At 45.9% G+C, this 12684-nt stretch overlaps 1 long non-coding RNA gene across 1 annotated transcript in view; it reads right to left on the reverse strand.

Annotated features, from left to right (window-relative positions):
- Positions 1 to 321: 321 nt before the first annotated feature.
- Positions 322 to 12684, reverse strand: part of LOC132648955 (uncharacterized) — a 57325-nt gene continuing 44962 nt past the window's right edge. The window contains exons 3-4 of the long non-coding RNA XR_009587354.1: positions 6178 to 6407; positions 322 to 3381 (exon numbers count right to left, since the gene is read on the reverse strand). This is a non-coding gene — a long non-coding RNA (uncharacterized LOC132648955). The remainder of the gene's footprint in view (positions 3382 to 6177; positions 6408 to 12684) is intronic.

A 12684-nucleotide genomic window follows, 5' to 3' on the forward strand; every position in this document is an offset into this window, starting at 1 on the left:
CCTCCAAAGGGTCACACCTTCAGAAGCACTGGCCTAAGAGAATGTAGTAAGGGGATCAATAGAAGGAAAGGGAAGCAGGAGCAGGCTAAGAGGGTGTGGATGGGTAGTGAGATGGCTCAGACAGTGAAGGTACTGGCAACCAAGCCTGCAAACCCCTAAGCGATGTTCTCCCAACTTTGATATATGCCTCATGGGGTGGGTACACACACACACACACACACACACACACACACACCACAGTAATAAATAAAACATAATAAGAATCCTAAAACGTGTCCGGGAGTGTTATGAAATAAATTCCCATGAAACTTGTAAACACACAGCTATGTTTTACTCTTCTGCAAAGTCTATGTTTAAATGATGCACGAGGGCACAGCCAGGGAACATTATGGACAGGTGAACTGAGAGCCCTCATGATGTCTGGGTGAAGGCTTAGCATACCCCCATGGAGACGGAGGTGAGGAGATCACAACAGGAGAGCTGACTTTCAAAACATTTGGGAGACTGCAGATCTCCGAGTCTCCACCGAAGCCTAGGAAGGAGATGGCCCAGCCAGCTCGCTCATCTTGCGGCAAGTCGTCGCAGCTGCTTTAGGAAACATTAGTTAGTCTGCACCTCCCAACCAGTCTTAATGATTTGAAATGAGCCGTGATAGGCACATACAACCCTGCAGCTTGAAATTCCCCACCAGGCAAATCGGAAATTATTCACATTTTTCCTGCAGATTTTTCACGAGGGGAATGGCTGATGAAATGACTCTCGAATGGCTTTGCGCTTTATACTTAAGGATCCTGCCCTTCCCCATCAATGGGTGTGTGTCTTCATGCTTCAGCTGTGCTGAGCCCTCCCCTTTTCTGTTTATGTTTATTTTGGAAGCAAAATGTGTTTACAAAATCAGTTAAAAAGTGTTAATGATCAGTTTCCAGAATACTAATGTGAATTTAAATTACTCTCACATGAATCAAGACAAATTAAAAAATGCCATTTGATCACAAACTGTTTTAAATTCGTGTTATAAGTAGGTGCAACAAAACTGGATATATGCTTTAAAAAAATAGCAGTTTAAAAATAACCATTCTAGCCATGCATGGTAGGACATGCCTGTAATCACAGCACTGGAATAGGGGTGGGGTGGGGTGGGGCAGGAGGATCAGAAGTTCAGGACCAGTCTGGGCTACACGAGACAGTCTCAAACTAAGCCAAGTAAAATTTTACAATCAGAATAATACAACCATTCTGATGGCGTGGAGAAGTTCGGAGTAGGAAGTGCCTTCCCAGGAGGAATGATGTCAATTTCCGGTCACTTGTGTCAGGGAAGGTAGAGTGTGGCAAGGCACTGCTTCCCGGAGGCAAAATACTACTGCTCAGAAGCTGTCAAAAGTCAGTTACGGCTGCGAAGGGCACAATTCTTTCTAAACTTTGTGTCGATTCTACTTCGCACTCCAATCCCACTCATCTCCCCATCCCTTCACCATCCACCATGTGCCCCTCCAAAACTAAAAATAAAATAAGATAGAATTGTTTTTAAGGCAAACATTTTGTTGTGGAAGCCGTAATGTGTCACGCAGTATACCCTTTGGTCCACACATCTTTACTCGCAAAGGTTCATTGTAACGAGTCGTTGGTCCGGTTCAAGGCTTCTGCTACACTGTCAATACTGGATCCTCGCTGGGACTCCTCTCAAATATCCTATTGTTGTCCTGTGTCATGGAGATCCTGCAGCTTTAGATCTACAGGGCCGGTCCTTCCGGGCCCGTTCACATGCTCCAGCAGTTCATAGATGCGGTGGATTTTGGAGTAGGCCAACTCAAAGCCCTGGATCTGGGTAGTGAGTTGGTCAGCTTGCCAGCTCTCCTGCACCCTCACCACCAGGATGAGCTCTCTAGCACTGCCCTGGGTAGCTCACTCAGTGCCACAGCTGGCAAGGGCAAGGGGAAGGGCCAGCTCCCCCACGCTCTAGCCCTCAGCCAGCTCACCTGCACCCCCACCACCAGGGTCAGCTTTATTGTGCTGCCCAGACAAGGGTCAGGGCCAGCTCAGCACAGTGTCCGAGGCAACAGTTCAGACCAGGTGGTAACATGGCCCTTGGTGGTAACATGGGCCTGTGACATCAACACAAACCCTGGCTTTGATAGGACCACCGACTCAGACATGGCCCCTGACCGCAGCATGGGCCTGGATGTCACCTTGGCTTCAGGTGGCAGTGCAGGCCACTCAGATCAGCAAGCGCCTTGCAATACCATGGCCCTCAGATATCCACATGGTCTCCTGTGGCAGCCCAGACCACGGACAAACCCATGTCCTTTGTTGGTAACTGAGACCACAGAGATTAACACAGACCCCAGATGCAGCAGGACCCAGATTCAGACATAGCCCTTGGCAGAAGCCCAGGCCGGGATCTTACCATGGCCTCAGGTGACTGCACAGGCTCGTCATATCCACCTGTTCCTCGCCACCATCAAGTCTTCAGTTCTGCCTTTCTCCACGGTGTACAAAACCCCCAGCTTCACTTAGCTCCCATTTCTCCGCTGCGCACTCCATCTTTCCCAGCTCTCCAGGACACATTTGCCCATTGCAGTGGCACCTGCGGCGAGCACTGGGGTGTCTTTCTTCAAACCACCCATAGCTTCGCCAAGAAGGTGCAAGTAAAATCAGCTGGGTGAGTTATAACATTTAAAGTTTTTGTTTGCTTCAAGCCGGTATAAAAGTATGACGTTCGTGGTCAGGTAGAGTAGAAAATGGACGCTCTGCCCAGATCTCACTCCTTCTTGAGCTCTCCTGCCCGCCGAGGGTGACCCAATGAAGCTGTTCCTACGGTTCCAGAACATTTGGGATGTGGGGTTGGTTGTAAGTCTGGACTTGGAAGAATGACACAGCAGAACCCCAGAATTTGGCTGGATATACTCCTTTCTGTGGCCTCACCTCTTATCTACAATACAAATGGAGACTCATGGAGGGAATCTGACCCTTCCAGGAGAGCAGAAGGCACTTAGCCTCCACAGGCTCTCATGATCAAGGTTTGTGGCTTCCCAGGCCATCCTAGGTTTCTAGAGAGAAGAAAACCATGCTGGAGTCGAGGGAGAAAGGAAAGCTGGCTGGCCCATCAAAGTGTCCCACTCTTGCTCAAACTGCACATAGGAGTTTGTTTGATGAAAGTCTCCAGGAGTAACCATTTATCAAGAAAATGAAAGGAGCTGGCATCCCGCTCTGTAGGGAAGCACCTGCTCATGAGCTAAGGCATGCAGGAGTACAGGCCATGCCTGGGTTAAACACAGTACAACTTCAAGAGCACCCAAGTCCATGCCTCCAGGAAGCAAAGAGTAGTTTCAGAAGCCATGAGTCGGGGGCTGTGACACTTTGAGAGAATGGCATCTATGGAGCCTGGGGAGTAAGCAGATGGGAAGGCTCTTCCTTTTAAAAATTCTGGAGCCCATTACCTAGACACCAGGCAGGAAAGACCCAACAAAGTCTCAAGTAGCTTGAATGCCACCTCTCAACCTGAGGCAGGGCAGTATGAAGAGAGATGGCTTTGAACTCGAGTTTCCTCGGACCACACCCCACTTCTGCTGTCATCTGAACTTTATGACTCTTAAGGGGTTGAGGTTACCCTTCTAAACATTAGTTTACTTCACTTGTAAAGGAATGAGAAGCATTCTTACCTTCCAAGGATTGGAGTACACGTTTGGAAAGATTTTTTTGTTTTGTTTTGTTTTGACACATTTTAGGCACTTTAATAAATAGCAGTAGTTACTGTTAATAATCTCCACATCCCTTTGAAAGGATTTCTATTGGGGGAGCCCTTTGAGTGTGAAACCAGACCTACGCTATATTAGATGGGTTATGTATTCTAGGGAAACAGCAGTAAAGAATGGCCAAGTGTGCTGGAGATTCAAGGGACGCTGTCCTGTATGGGGGACACCATCTTCTTAAACTGTCTCTCCCTTCTTTGCAAAAGAGATTGTGCTTCTAAGAAAATATAAACGGGAAAGGGAAACAGAGAACACTCAGAAATGCTGCCCTATGGAAACCTCTAGAGTGTTGTCATGATGTGAGGCTCTGAGCTCCCGAGTTTAGGTCCTGAGTTGTCATTTGAAAAGAGAAACCTTGATCAAGTCATTGAACCTCTGTTTGGCTCCACTTCATCATTGTGAACAGGAGTTAGAAAGACACTTTCTGGGCTTTTGAGGTTTTTCAAGTTAATAAGGATGTATTAGTGTGACCTTTGGAGGTAGTTATCTTGGCAGGGAAACCATGGAAAAATGCAAAGGAAGAGTCCACTCCCTGTCTTCCTCACCCCCTTCCTGGCATGCACACACACACAGACACACAAAGACACACGCACACTGAAGACTGCCTTCCTTGGAAGCAAAAGTCATCCGAAGGCAGAAGGAACGTGCTGTGCTGAGAGATCAGTAGGATGGTTTCCATGAGGACTGATTGCTTCTCCATGTCCTCCACTGAAGTCACCTGGATTACTGAGTTTAATCGTTGCTCGGGCTGTGAGGTGACATGACGAGAAAAGTTGCCAACAAGCGAATGCTTAGTCCCATCTTGTACGTATTTACCGAATCATACAAATAATAAACTCTCGGAGTTCACTCATCCCTCACAACACACAGCCCCACTCCTCAGACATTTTGGAACTTTCATCACAAGCCGAATGGTGTCACTGACTTTTATTGCTGGCTCTTCATGCTAGGTCAGGAATCATTGTTGTTTCATAAATAGCATCGTTGTGGTTTTTTCCCTCTCATTGGAAACTTATTTCAATTTAATCTAAATCTCCAACCACTAGGAAGCAGTTAAGTAAATCTCCATCCATCTGATGCAATTACACAACCATTTAGAATCATGATTTTTGAAAGCTGCTCAGCAATACACAGGAAACGGGCTAACATCAGAATGATAGGTAGAAAAAGTACAACACGCGAAACTGTGTACCCAGCATGCTTCATAGATTCTTTACACACAAAGAAGTGGGCAAGATAATGCTTGAAATGTGATTCTTGAGTAGATGGTTGTGGGTGGTTTTTGCTTTCTTCATTTTTTTCTGGACTTTCTGTCGTAGACTTTTATAATCTCCATTATAGGTTATTTATTTGTTTATTTATAGTTAAATGACATTTCCATAATTTATCGTTTCTTTATTAAAAACATTTGAAGTCATTTGAAGACCCAGAACAATAATAACCCAGAAGCATTAGCATCTGCTTTGCCAATCAGTTGCCAAACAGGATGAAAGAAACTGGTCCTCGGCCCGCTCCAAGATTCCTGTGTGAAGAGGTAGAGCTGGTTTCCCCCGGCTCTTTAGTGTATTCTGCCTTTCGTTTTTAATTCTAATCACACATTCTTAGCCCTACATACATAGATGTGTGAAGTGCATTTTCCAGTCTCAGATTTACACCCATCTATGAATTTACCCCATTAGAACTCCCATCACTCGTGGAAACTGTGGCTGAGAGAGAAGAGGACGGTCTTATTTAGCTAATTTTTGACAAATTTCAAATGTTGCCCACATCTCCTGAATCCCAGAGGAATGATAATCAAGTCAAGCCTCATTGACTAGGAGAACGGGGGACTGGAAAATGAGCACTCGGATCTCTGCAGGGCCACAGCTCCATTTAAGTACCATGCTCATTTTTCAGATGTTAACCTGCTTCAGTCATGGGCTTACCCTTGGAGGAGTCCTGATTCCGGGTGTGTTGGCGGAGCAGCCTCATGCCTCTCCCCATGCCTACGCGGGCCACCTGCTGTGGACCTTCCTTGCAGCTTCGAGTGGGATATGAGCACTTACCTGCGGTTTGCCTTTTATAGATGAGGAAACTGAGGCTCTGGCAGACAGCGATATTTGCCAGGGTTATGAAACTAGTCATGGAGAGCTGGGCCCATAAGTTCCCACTCCAAAGCCATTGCCATTTCTAATACTCCAAAACTCTGTGTGAGTGGGAAAACTATTTTCTGATGGTTTCTCTTAAAAGTGAACAACTGGGGCGGGGGGGTAAGAAAACCAAGCCTACCTCAAGCAGACAAAAGTGAGAATAGCAAAAAGAACCACCTCCCAAATCTAAAAATAAGATAGAAAAATAAACTGTACATTTAGAGCTTTAGGCTACTCATCTGCACGGGGCTCCTTACTTTGTCCCATTTCCTTTTATTTTTTTCTTTGTTGATACTTACTGTTTGAGGCAGATGTGGCCTAGGGTGGCCTCGAACATGCTATGGGCTTGAGGACGACTTCTGACATCCCCCTCGAGTGCTAGGATTATAAGCGTGCACCACCACACCCTATGACTGTGGAACCGCGGGTTGCACCGGAAGCTTCTCAAACACTAGGTAAGCACTCTGTCCAATGAGCCACATCACCAGCTAGACAGCAAACTCTCGTGTAGCAGTGCGGGTTGGACAAGCTGCAGTGGCACAACAACAAGAACAAGAATAGACAGTGCTTTCTTCTTCTCCTCCTGGCCATTGAAGCATAACTTGGTAAAAAAAAAAAAAAATCAAACTAAATATGTTACATAAAACCAGATCCCTAGTCTCTGAGACAACGTTCTGTCTACATTAAAATAACTAACTTTTTTAAAAAACTTTCATTTTATTTAACACGTGTGGGTTGTTTTGCCTGTGTGTGTGTGTTTGGGGGCTACTTGTGTGCCTGGTCCCCCAAGCAGGCAAGAACTGGGTTTTTAATCCTTTGCAACTGGAGTTACAGATGGTTGTGAGCCACCATGTGGGTGCTGGGAATTGAACTCAGGACCTCTGGAAGAGCAGCCAGGGTTCTCAACCACTGAGTCATGTCTCCACCCCCAAGACATTAACTTTTAAAATAACATTTATATGTGCTACTTATTGCTCAGAGCACTTTACGTGTTTTAACTGTTTCATCTTTACAACCCTGCTATGATTCCCAACAACAACAAATGAAAAGCAAGGCCCCATAGCGAATCCTAAAAAAACAGTACAATCTAGTTCAAGGCTGTTTAAATGGGAAATAGGAGCTGAGGATGTAACCTCAGTGTTCTATCCCTAGCACCATAGGGTGGGGTGAAAATTACATTCAGAGATGAGTTTAAAGTGGCCTTGGGCCAGCCACTTCCTAACTGTCACACAGGCCATCTATATAAACCCATTCCGGCCTAACTTCCATTGGTTTTACAAGGATTATAAACTGTGGCCTTGTTTTGCTGTCGGGCCTTAGAAAAATAATGTCATTAATAGTGTATCACACTAAGCAACAGTAAGTAGGCCATAGCTTGTAGCTTGCCTTCTTCTGCCAACCCGTGTTGCCTCCCTGTTTTCATTGATGGTTCCATGGTTTTAGTCAGGGTGAGGAGTTGAGGGAACAGGCTCATTCCTGTGTTCAGAGAATATCTTAAATGCTAAGTACTATTCTGGATGCCGGGGACAGAACCAACACAGGCCACACCAAAGCACACACCCGGGAGAGCAAACACCAGCAAGGGTGTCATGGTGACTGCTACCTCCAAATGGGGGCTTCCACCTTGTTCTTGACTCTACCCACCTGCTTCCTGCAGGTATGTGCGCTCACAGCCACCGTCTAAAGTGCCACGGATTCAGACCCTGCAGATGTCAACCCCTGGTTGGGCTTCACGAGCAGAACTGATCCAGAAGCTCCAGAACAAGGGGCTTCAGCATCCTTTCCTGAGCATGCGAGACAAGACTGAAGCTCAAAGACCAGCCCAGGGCTGTCTAAGAACTCAACTGTGTCACTGGTTTATCCATGTCACTCATTGGCATGTCTCTGCCGGTATGCCCGGGCATGTGAAGGCACTGGGGATGTGCACTGTGGGATGGAACTTTGTCCCTGACTTAGGGACATTCAGTTGAACACAAGCTAGTAGGGAAGTCACTACAACCAAGGTTGAGACATGAGTCTGAATACAGGGTGCAGATAGGAATTGTGGGGAGGGACTAAAGAGTTGGCAAGGTATAGATCACGCAAGGTCATCATAATCCTTCTGAAAAAGCACAGGCAATGACAATAATTTCCTGAGACAATGACTTTTGCCGTTCTTTAAATTTGTCTTCTCTCTATAGCAAGTGAGTTATTATTACTGTTTTTTTTTTTAAGCACTGGAAAAGATTCTAGAAATCATATCGTTTAGAAAAGATTCTAGACATCATATCGTTTAGGTAAAGCAAACAGGATTCATAAGATGAGAGTCAGTTCTGATTGTAATGTAGGTAGTGGCTGTTTGTATTAACAAGGGGTCTGAGGCAAAGTCCAAGCTCGATAAAGCCATAATTGATTGATGGTGCCTATCATACACAAAGCAGGAAAGTCTGTCTTAGTTAGGTTCCTATTGCTGTGGAGAGACACCATGACCATGGCAACTCTTATAAAGGAAAACATTTAACTGGGGCTGGATTACAGTTCAGGGGTTCAGTCCATTATCAAGATGGTGGGAAACATGGCAGCATGCAGACAGATATGGTGCTGAAGAGAAACAGGATTCTACATTTGGATCTGCAGGAAACAGGAAGTGACCACCACACTGGGCCTGGCTTGAGAATCTGAGAACTCAAAGCCCACCCCCCACCGACCACTTCCTCCAACAAGGCCACACCTCCTAATAGAACCATTCCCTATGGACCTATGGGGTCCATTTTCTTTCAAACCACCTTTAAAGAAACATAAAGGAAATTTATTCCACAAGTCACACAGCTAGCTGATGACAGAGGTTTTCCCAGATTCTGAGCCTGCTGAGTTGCAGAAAAACTCATTTTCAGCCCCTTGAACCCCACCTTCACTCAGTACGCCTTTGCGTCTGTAAGCAGGGTTCAAGACTATCAACCAGAAAGCACTTCTGTTAGCCCAGTGCTGAGTACCAGAGTATCCCAAAAGTCACTAGCTTCAACTGTCTGTTACTCTCTATCATGGTTTTGTGAGTTGACCGCACTTGCTTGGGTCCTTCTGCCAGTCTGGCTCGGGGAGTCAAAGTCAGAGAGCAACTGGCTCTGCAGTCATCTGAGGGCTCTACCTTAGGGTGGGCTGTGAAAACGGCTTATTTGCTAACATCTGATACCTTGGTGCTCCTCCATGATATTCATCCTTTCAGAGGGCTCTCCCTTTGTCCAGGTGGCTGGGCAGCTCGACATGATGTGTGGTGGAGGACTTCACGGGCACGTAAGCGGAATCTGTTGGGACTTCTTGAGGCCTAGCACAGTGTACTTTCCACTACCTCCTCCTGGTCACAGTGAGTCTCAGCTACAAAGCAGACTCACAGGAGAGAGTCTCACAAGGGGGGAGAGGCATAGAAATAGTGCCCAGGGCCAACACAGGATACAAGCCACCACTGGAGTGAAAGCAGTGGAAACCCAGCTAGGCCGTTAGTTGTTCCACCAGCGACAAGTCTCCTTGGGTGAGTTGTCCTACAAAGCTGTCTTCCCTCACCGGATGGTGGCAGAGAGGGGGCAGGGCTCGGGCTCCAGAAGTGCAGGTTTTCGTTCTACCGCTGCTTTTCCTACTGTCCACTCTTCTTTGAAGAGCTCCTCTTCCAACCTGCGGACACTAACTGGCAGCCGATAGCGACTGGCATTGGACCTATCTTCATTTGCTGGAGTCAGCATGCCCTAAGGGAGGTGATGCAGGACTGCTTCTAATTGACTTTTAATTGACTTCTAACAACACCAACAAAACAAGGTGACTCTACTCCAGAACCCCTCTTATTCTTGAAACTCCTTGGGCTTCTTAAATTGATTTAAGAAAACCTTAACTATACAGTATGTAAACTAGTTATAAAGATAGATTTTTTTTTTAAAGAACCAACTCTCGACCTACCAGAGTAGTGAGACTTTGAAACAAACAAACAAACAAAAACGAGGACAGAGGCATGTGCAGTAGAGTCCATTTTAGAATGCAGGGAGCAGAGACCCGTGTATCCTTGGGTGTCACTGGCTAGCAGTGTAGCCAAATCAGTGAGCTCCAGGCTCAGTGAGAGAATGTCTCTGAAATATGATACTGAGTGACAGAGGAAGACATTCATTAACCTCTGACCTTCACAAATGCACGCCCCTGAACACACATGAACACACACACACACACACATACACCACACGAAAAAAAAAAAATAATTGCAAAACGACAACAGAAATCCGAGCAGTAAGAACTGACTTCAAGATCTTTGGGAAACTTTGCTCCGTTCAGTTTTGACTCTTGGTAAGGGAGCTATTGCAGCAACAGGGATGCTCAGCTCTCCCATACACATCATTCTAAGCACAGAACATTTGCTGGTGTTCCTAGCAGCACCCTGAGAGTGGCTTTGAGGAGGGTGCTTGAGTACAGGAAATGCTGAGAATCATGTTTTTGCTGTTTCAAACTTGAACAAGCCAAGGAGAGAAAGGTGCTGCCCTCTGTTGGACAGAGAGCAAAATTGCCCATGAGCTTAAAAAGCTGCCTTTTGCCCTTTTTTTTTTCTTTTGCCTTTTGCCTTTTGCCTTCTTGTGTCTACCAGGCTCTCCCAGCTCTTCTAACTATGGTGGCTCAAATTTCTCATTTAAGTGGCCCAACGAAAATAGAAACAAAAAATTTAGAGTTGCTTACTTAGGTGGGATTTCCCACATAGCCACATATGGGTCCTTAGTTTAACAAGGAGAAAAATGTCAAAATCCTATAATGCAGAGACTGGGGAGAACCATTTGTTCACATGTAAGCTGAAAATAGGAATACAACTAATTTTGTCTACGTTTCCCAATATGGAAACGGCTCACCTGACCTCCTGAAGAGGCCGCGTCTCTGGACAGCAGAGTTCACATACAGGAGCCTTCGAGAATCAGTCGAACCACCACTGTCTCCAAGAGGATGTTCCTCCCCCCCAAAAAAAAACACCCATGGCTCATTGTCTTCTTCTGCCCAGATGACCCGAGGAGTGTAAAGCGAAGCAGAGCTGGGCGTGGGCTCATCAGGAGAATGCGCTCATCAGCAAGAAGCAGCAGGATGTGGAGTCCAAGCAGAGCAGGAGCTATTTTTGTTTGAGCACAGGCAGTCAGAGGAGCTCGGAGCAAAAAAGAGGGCTCAGCTACGTTCTGCTTCAGCTTCTTTCAAAACTGAAGCATCATCACCCCCTGCACATGTCATCATTTGGGGCTGGCTTTAAAAATGTTTTGAAAGGCATAGAAATAGAGAGAGGGGGAGTGTGCGAGAAGGGATTACAGGGAAGGGAAACTGAGTGTGTGTGGAGAGTCTTGACAGTTTAGTCAACAGAGGAGAAACGAGTTGGGAAGGGAGCCCATCACTTTGACTCAATAACTCGACTTGTAGAAATCTATTCACAGAAAATGCCCAAATTTAGCTTAAAAGAGAGGCCCGCTGCTTCAGATAGTAACACATTAAAGACGACCAGGACATCCCAAATTCTGCTGGAATAAGTGGTGTGGCTCAAGGGAACCCAGACTGTGAGGGAGTTCTCTGTGAGCCTGTGTGGGAACCACACCATGTCTGGCTATGTAGGGCCAACATAGAGCAGAGATGCTGTCTGCCTCACCTTTGTACAAATACGACTGGATTGCTGGTAAAGCTTTGTTGCCTAAAAATAAAGCCAGGGAGGAGCCTGGTGAAACTTCTCAGTGGATAAGCGCTTGCCACGCAAGTGTGAGGATCAGAGTTCAGAGACCGGGAACTTGTGTAATACAGGGTAGGTGTGGCAGTCAGCTGTAATTTAAGGAGATGCCGGGAGCCAGTTGGTTAGTTCAACTAGCCTGTATCTTCCAGCTCCGGGTTCAGTTGAGAAATCCCGTGTCAATGAATACAGTGGAGAGCGGAAGGAAAGGATGTCTGATGTTAGCCTTGAACCTCTGTATGCATGTGGTCGCATGTTCACATGTACCTGAGCAACATGTCCCCACACACATAGGAGCACGTATGCACACACATTCTCACGTAGAATATAAACACATGGGACACACACACACAAAATAAATAAATAAAGATAAATGAGTAAAGCTGGAATGGATTTCATAGTGTTCCTCTCACAGGGAAAATGGCTGGAGCCGGGATTTGGAACAGCTGTTAGTCCTTTAATGCAATAGAGAGACAGTATTTTTGCCTTTTTATTGTTAGCTCATGTTTTAGTTTTGTCACCAGAAAATGCATTAAATGCTTGTTTAGGCATGCTCTTCTCCCCATAAAAGAAGGGTCAGATGCTAGTCACGCACATGAAGGAAGCTCACATGCACACGTGACATTCTACTTTGATGTGCAGGGCTCACCTTGCTACTCTACTGATAGAATACAATTGTTCAGGCAAATTACACATACAGAAGAGCCTATGCAATCCAATGCCTGGCATACAACAGGTGCCTAATACATGTTTGCTGAAGAGTAGAAGAGAATTGATTGAGTATGGAATTGTTCCGAGCAGAGCATTTACTTACCACCTGTCTAAGGATCTGTAAGTAACACGCTCCCATTGAATGATCTCCGCAATAGAACTTCTTGGTTCTGAAGTTCACTCTTTTTCTTTATCCTTCAGCAGCACCAGGGGAGGGGGAACAAGGGAAACACACAAGCCAAGGCCTTAGCAGGAAGGAAAAGGGATTTTCACAAACCACTAAAGTGCTACTTCTTGGGGAAGAAGTGTGCCCTGGATTTCCTCCAGCTGAATTTGACAACAAAACCCAAGGAAAAAGAACATTAATCTTTTATGAACTAAAGCCCCCAAACGA

Source organism: Meriones unguiculatus, chromosome 18 (assembly GCF_030254825.1).
Source record: "Meriones unguiculatus strain TT.TT164.6M chromosome 18, Bangor_MerUng_6.1, whole genome shotgun sequence".
NCBI classification, from domain to species: Eukaryota; Metazoa; Chordata; class Mammalia; order Rodentia; family Muridae; genus Meriones; species Meriones unguiculatus.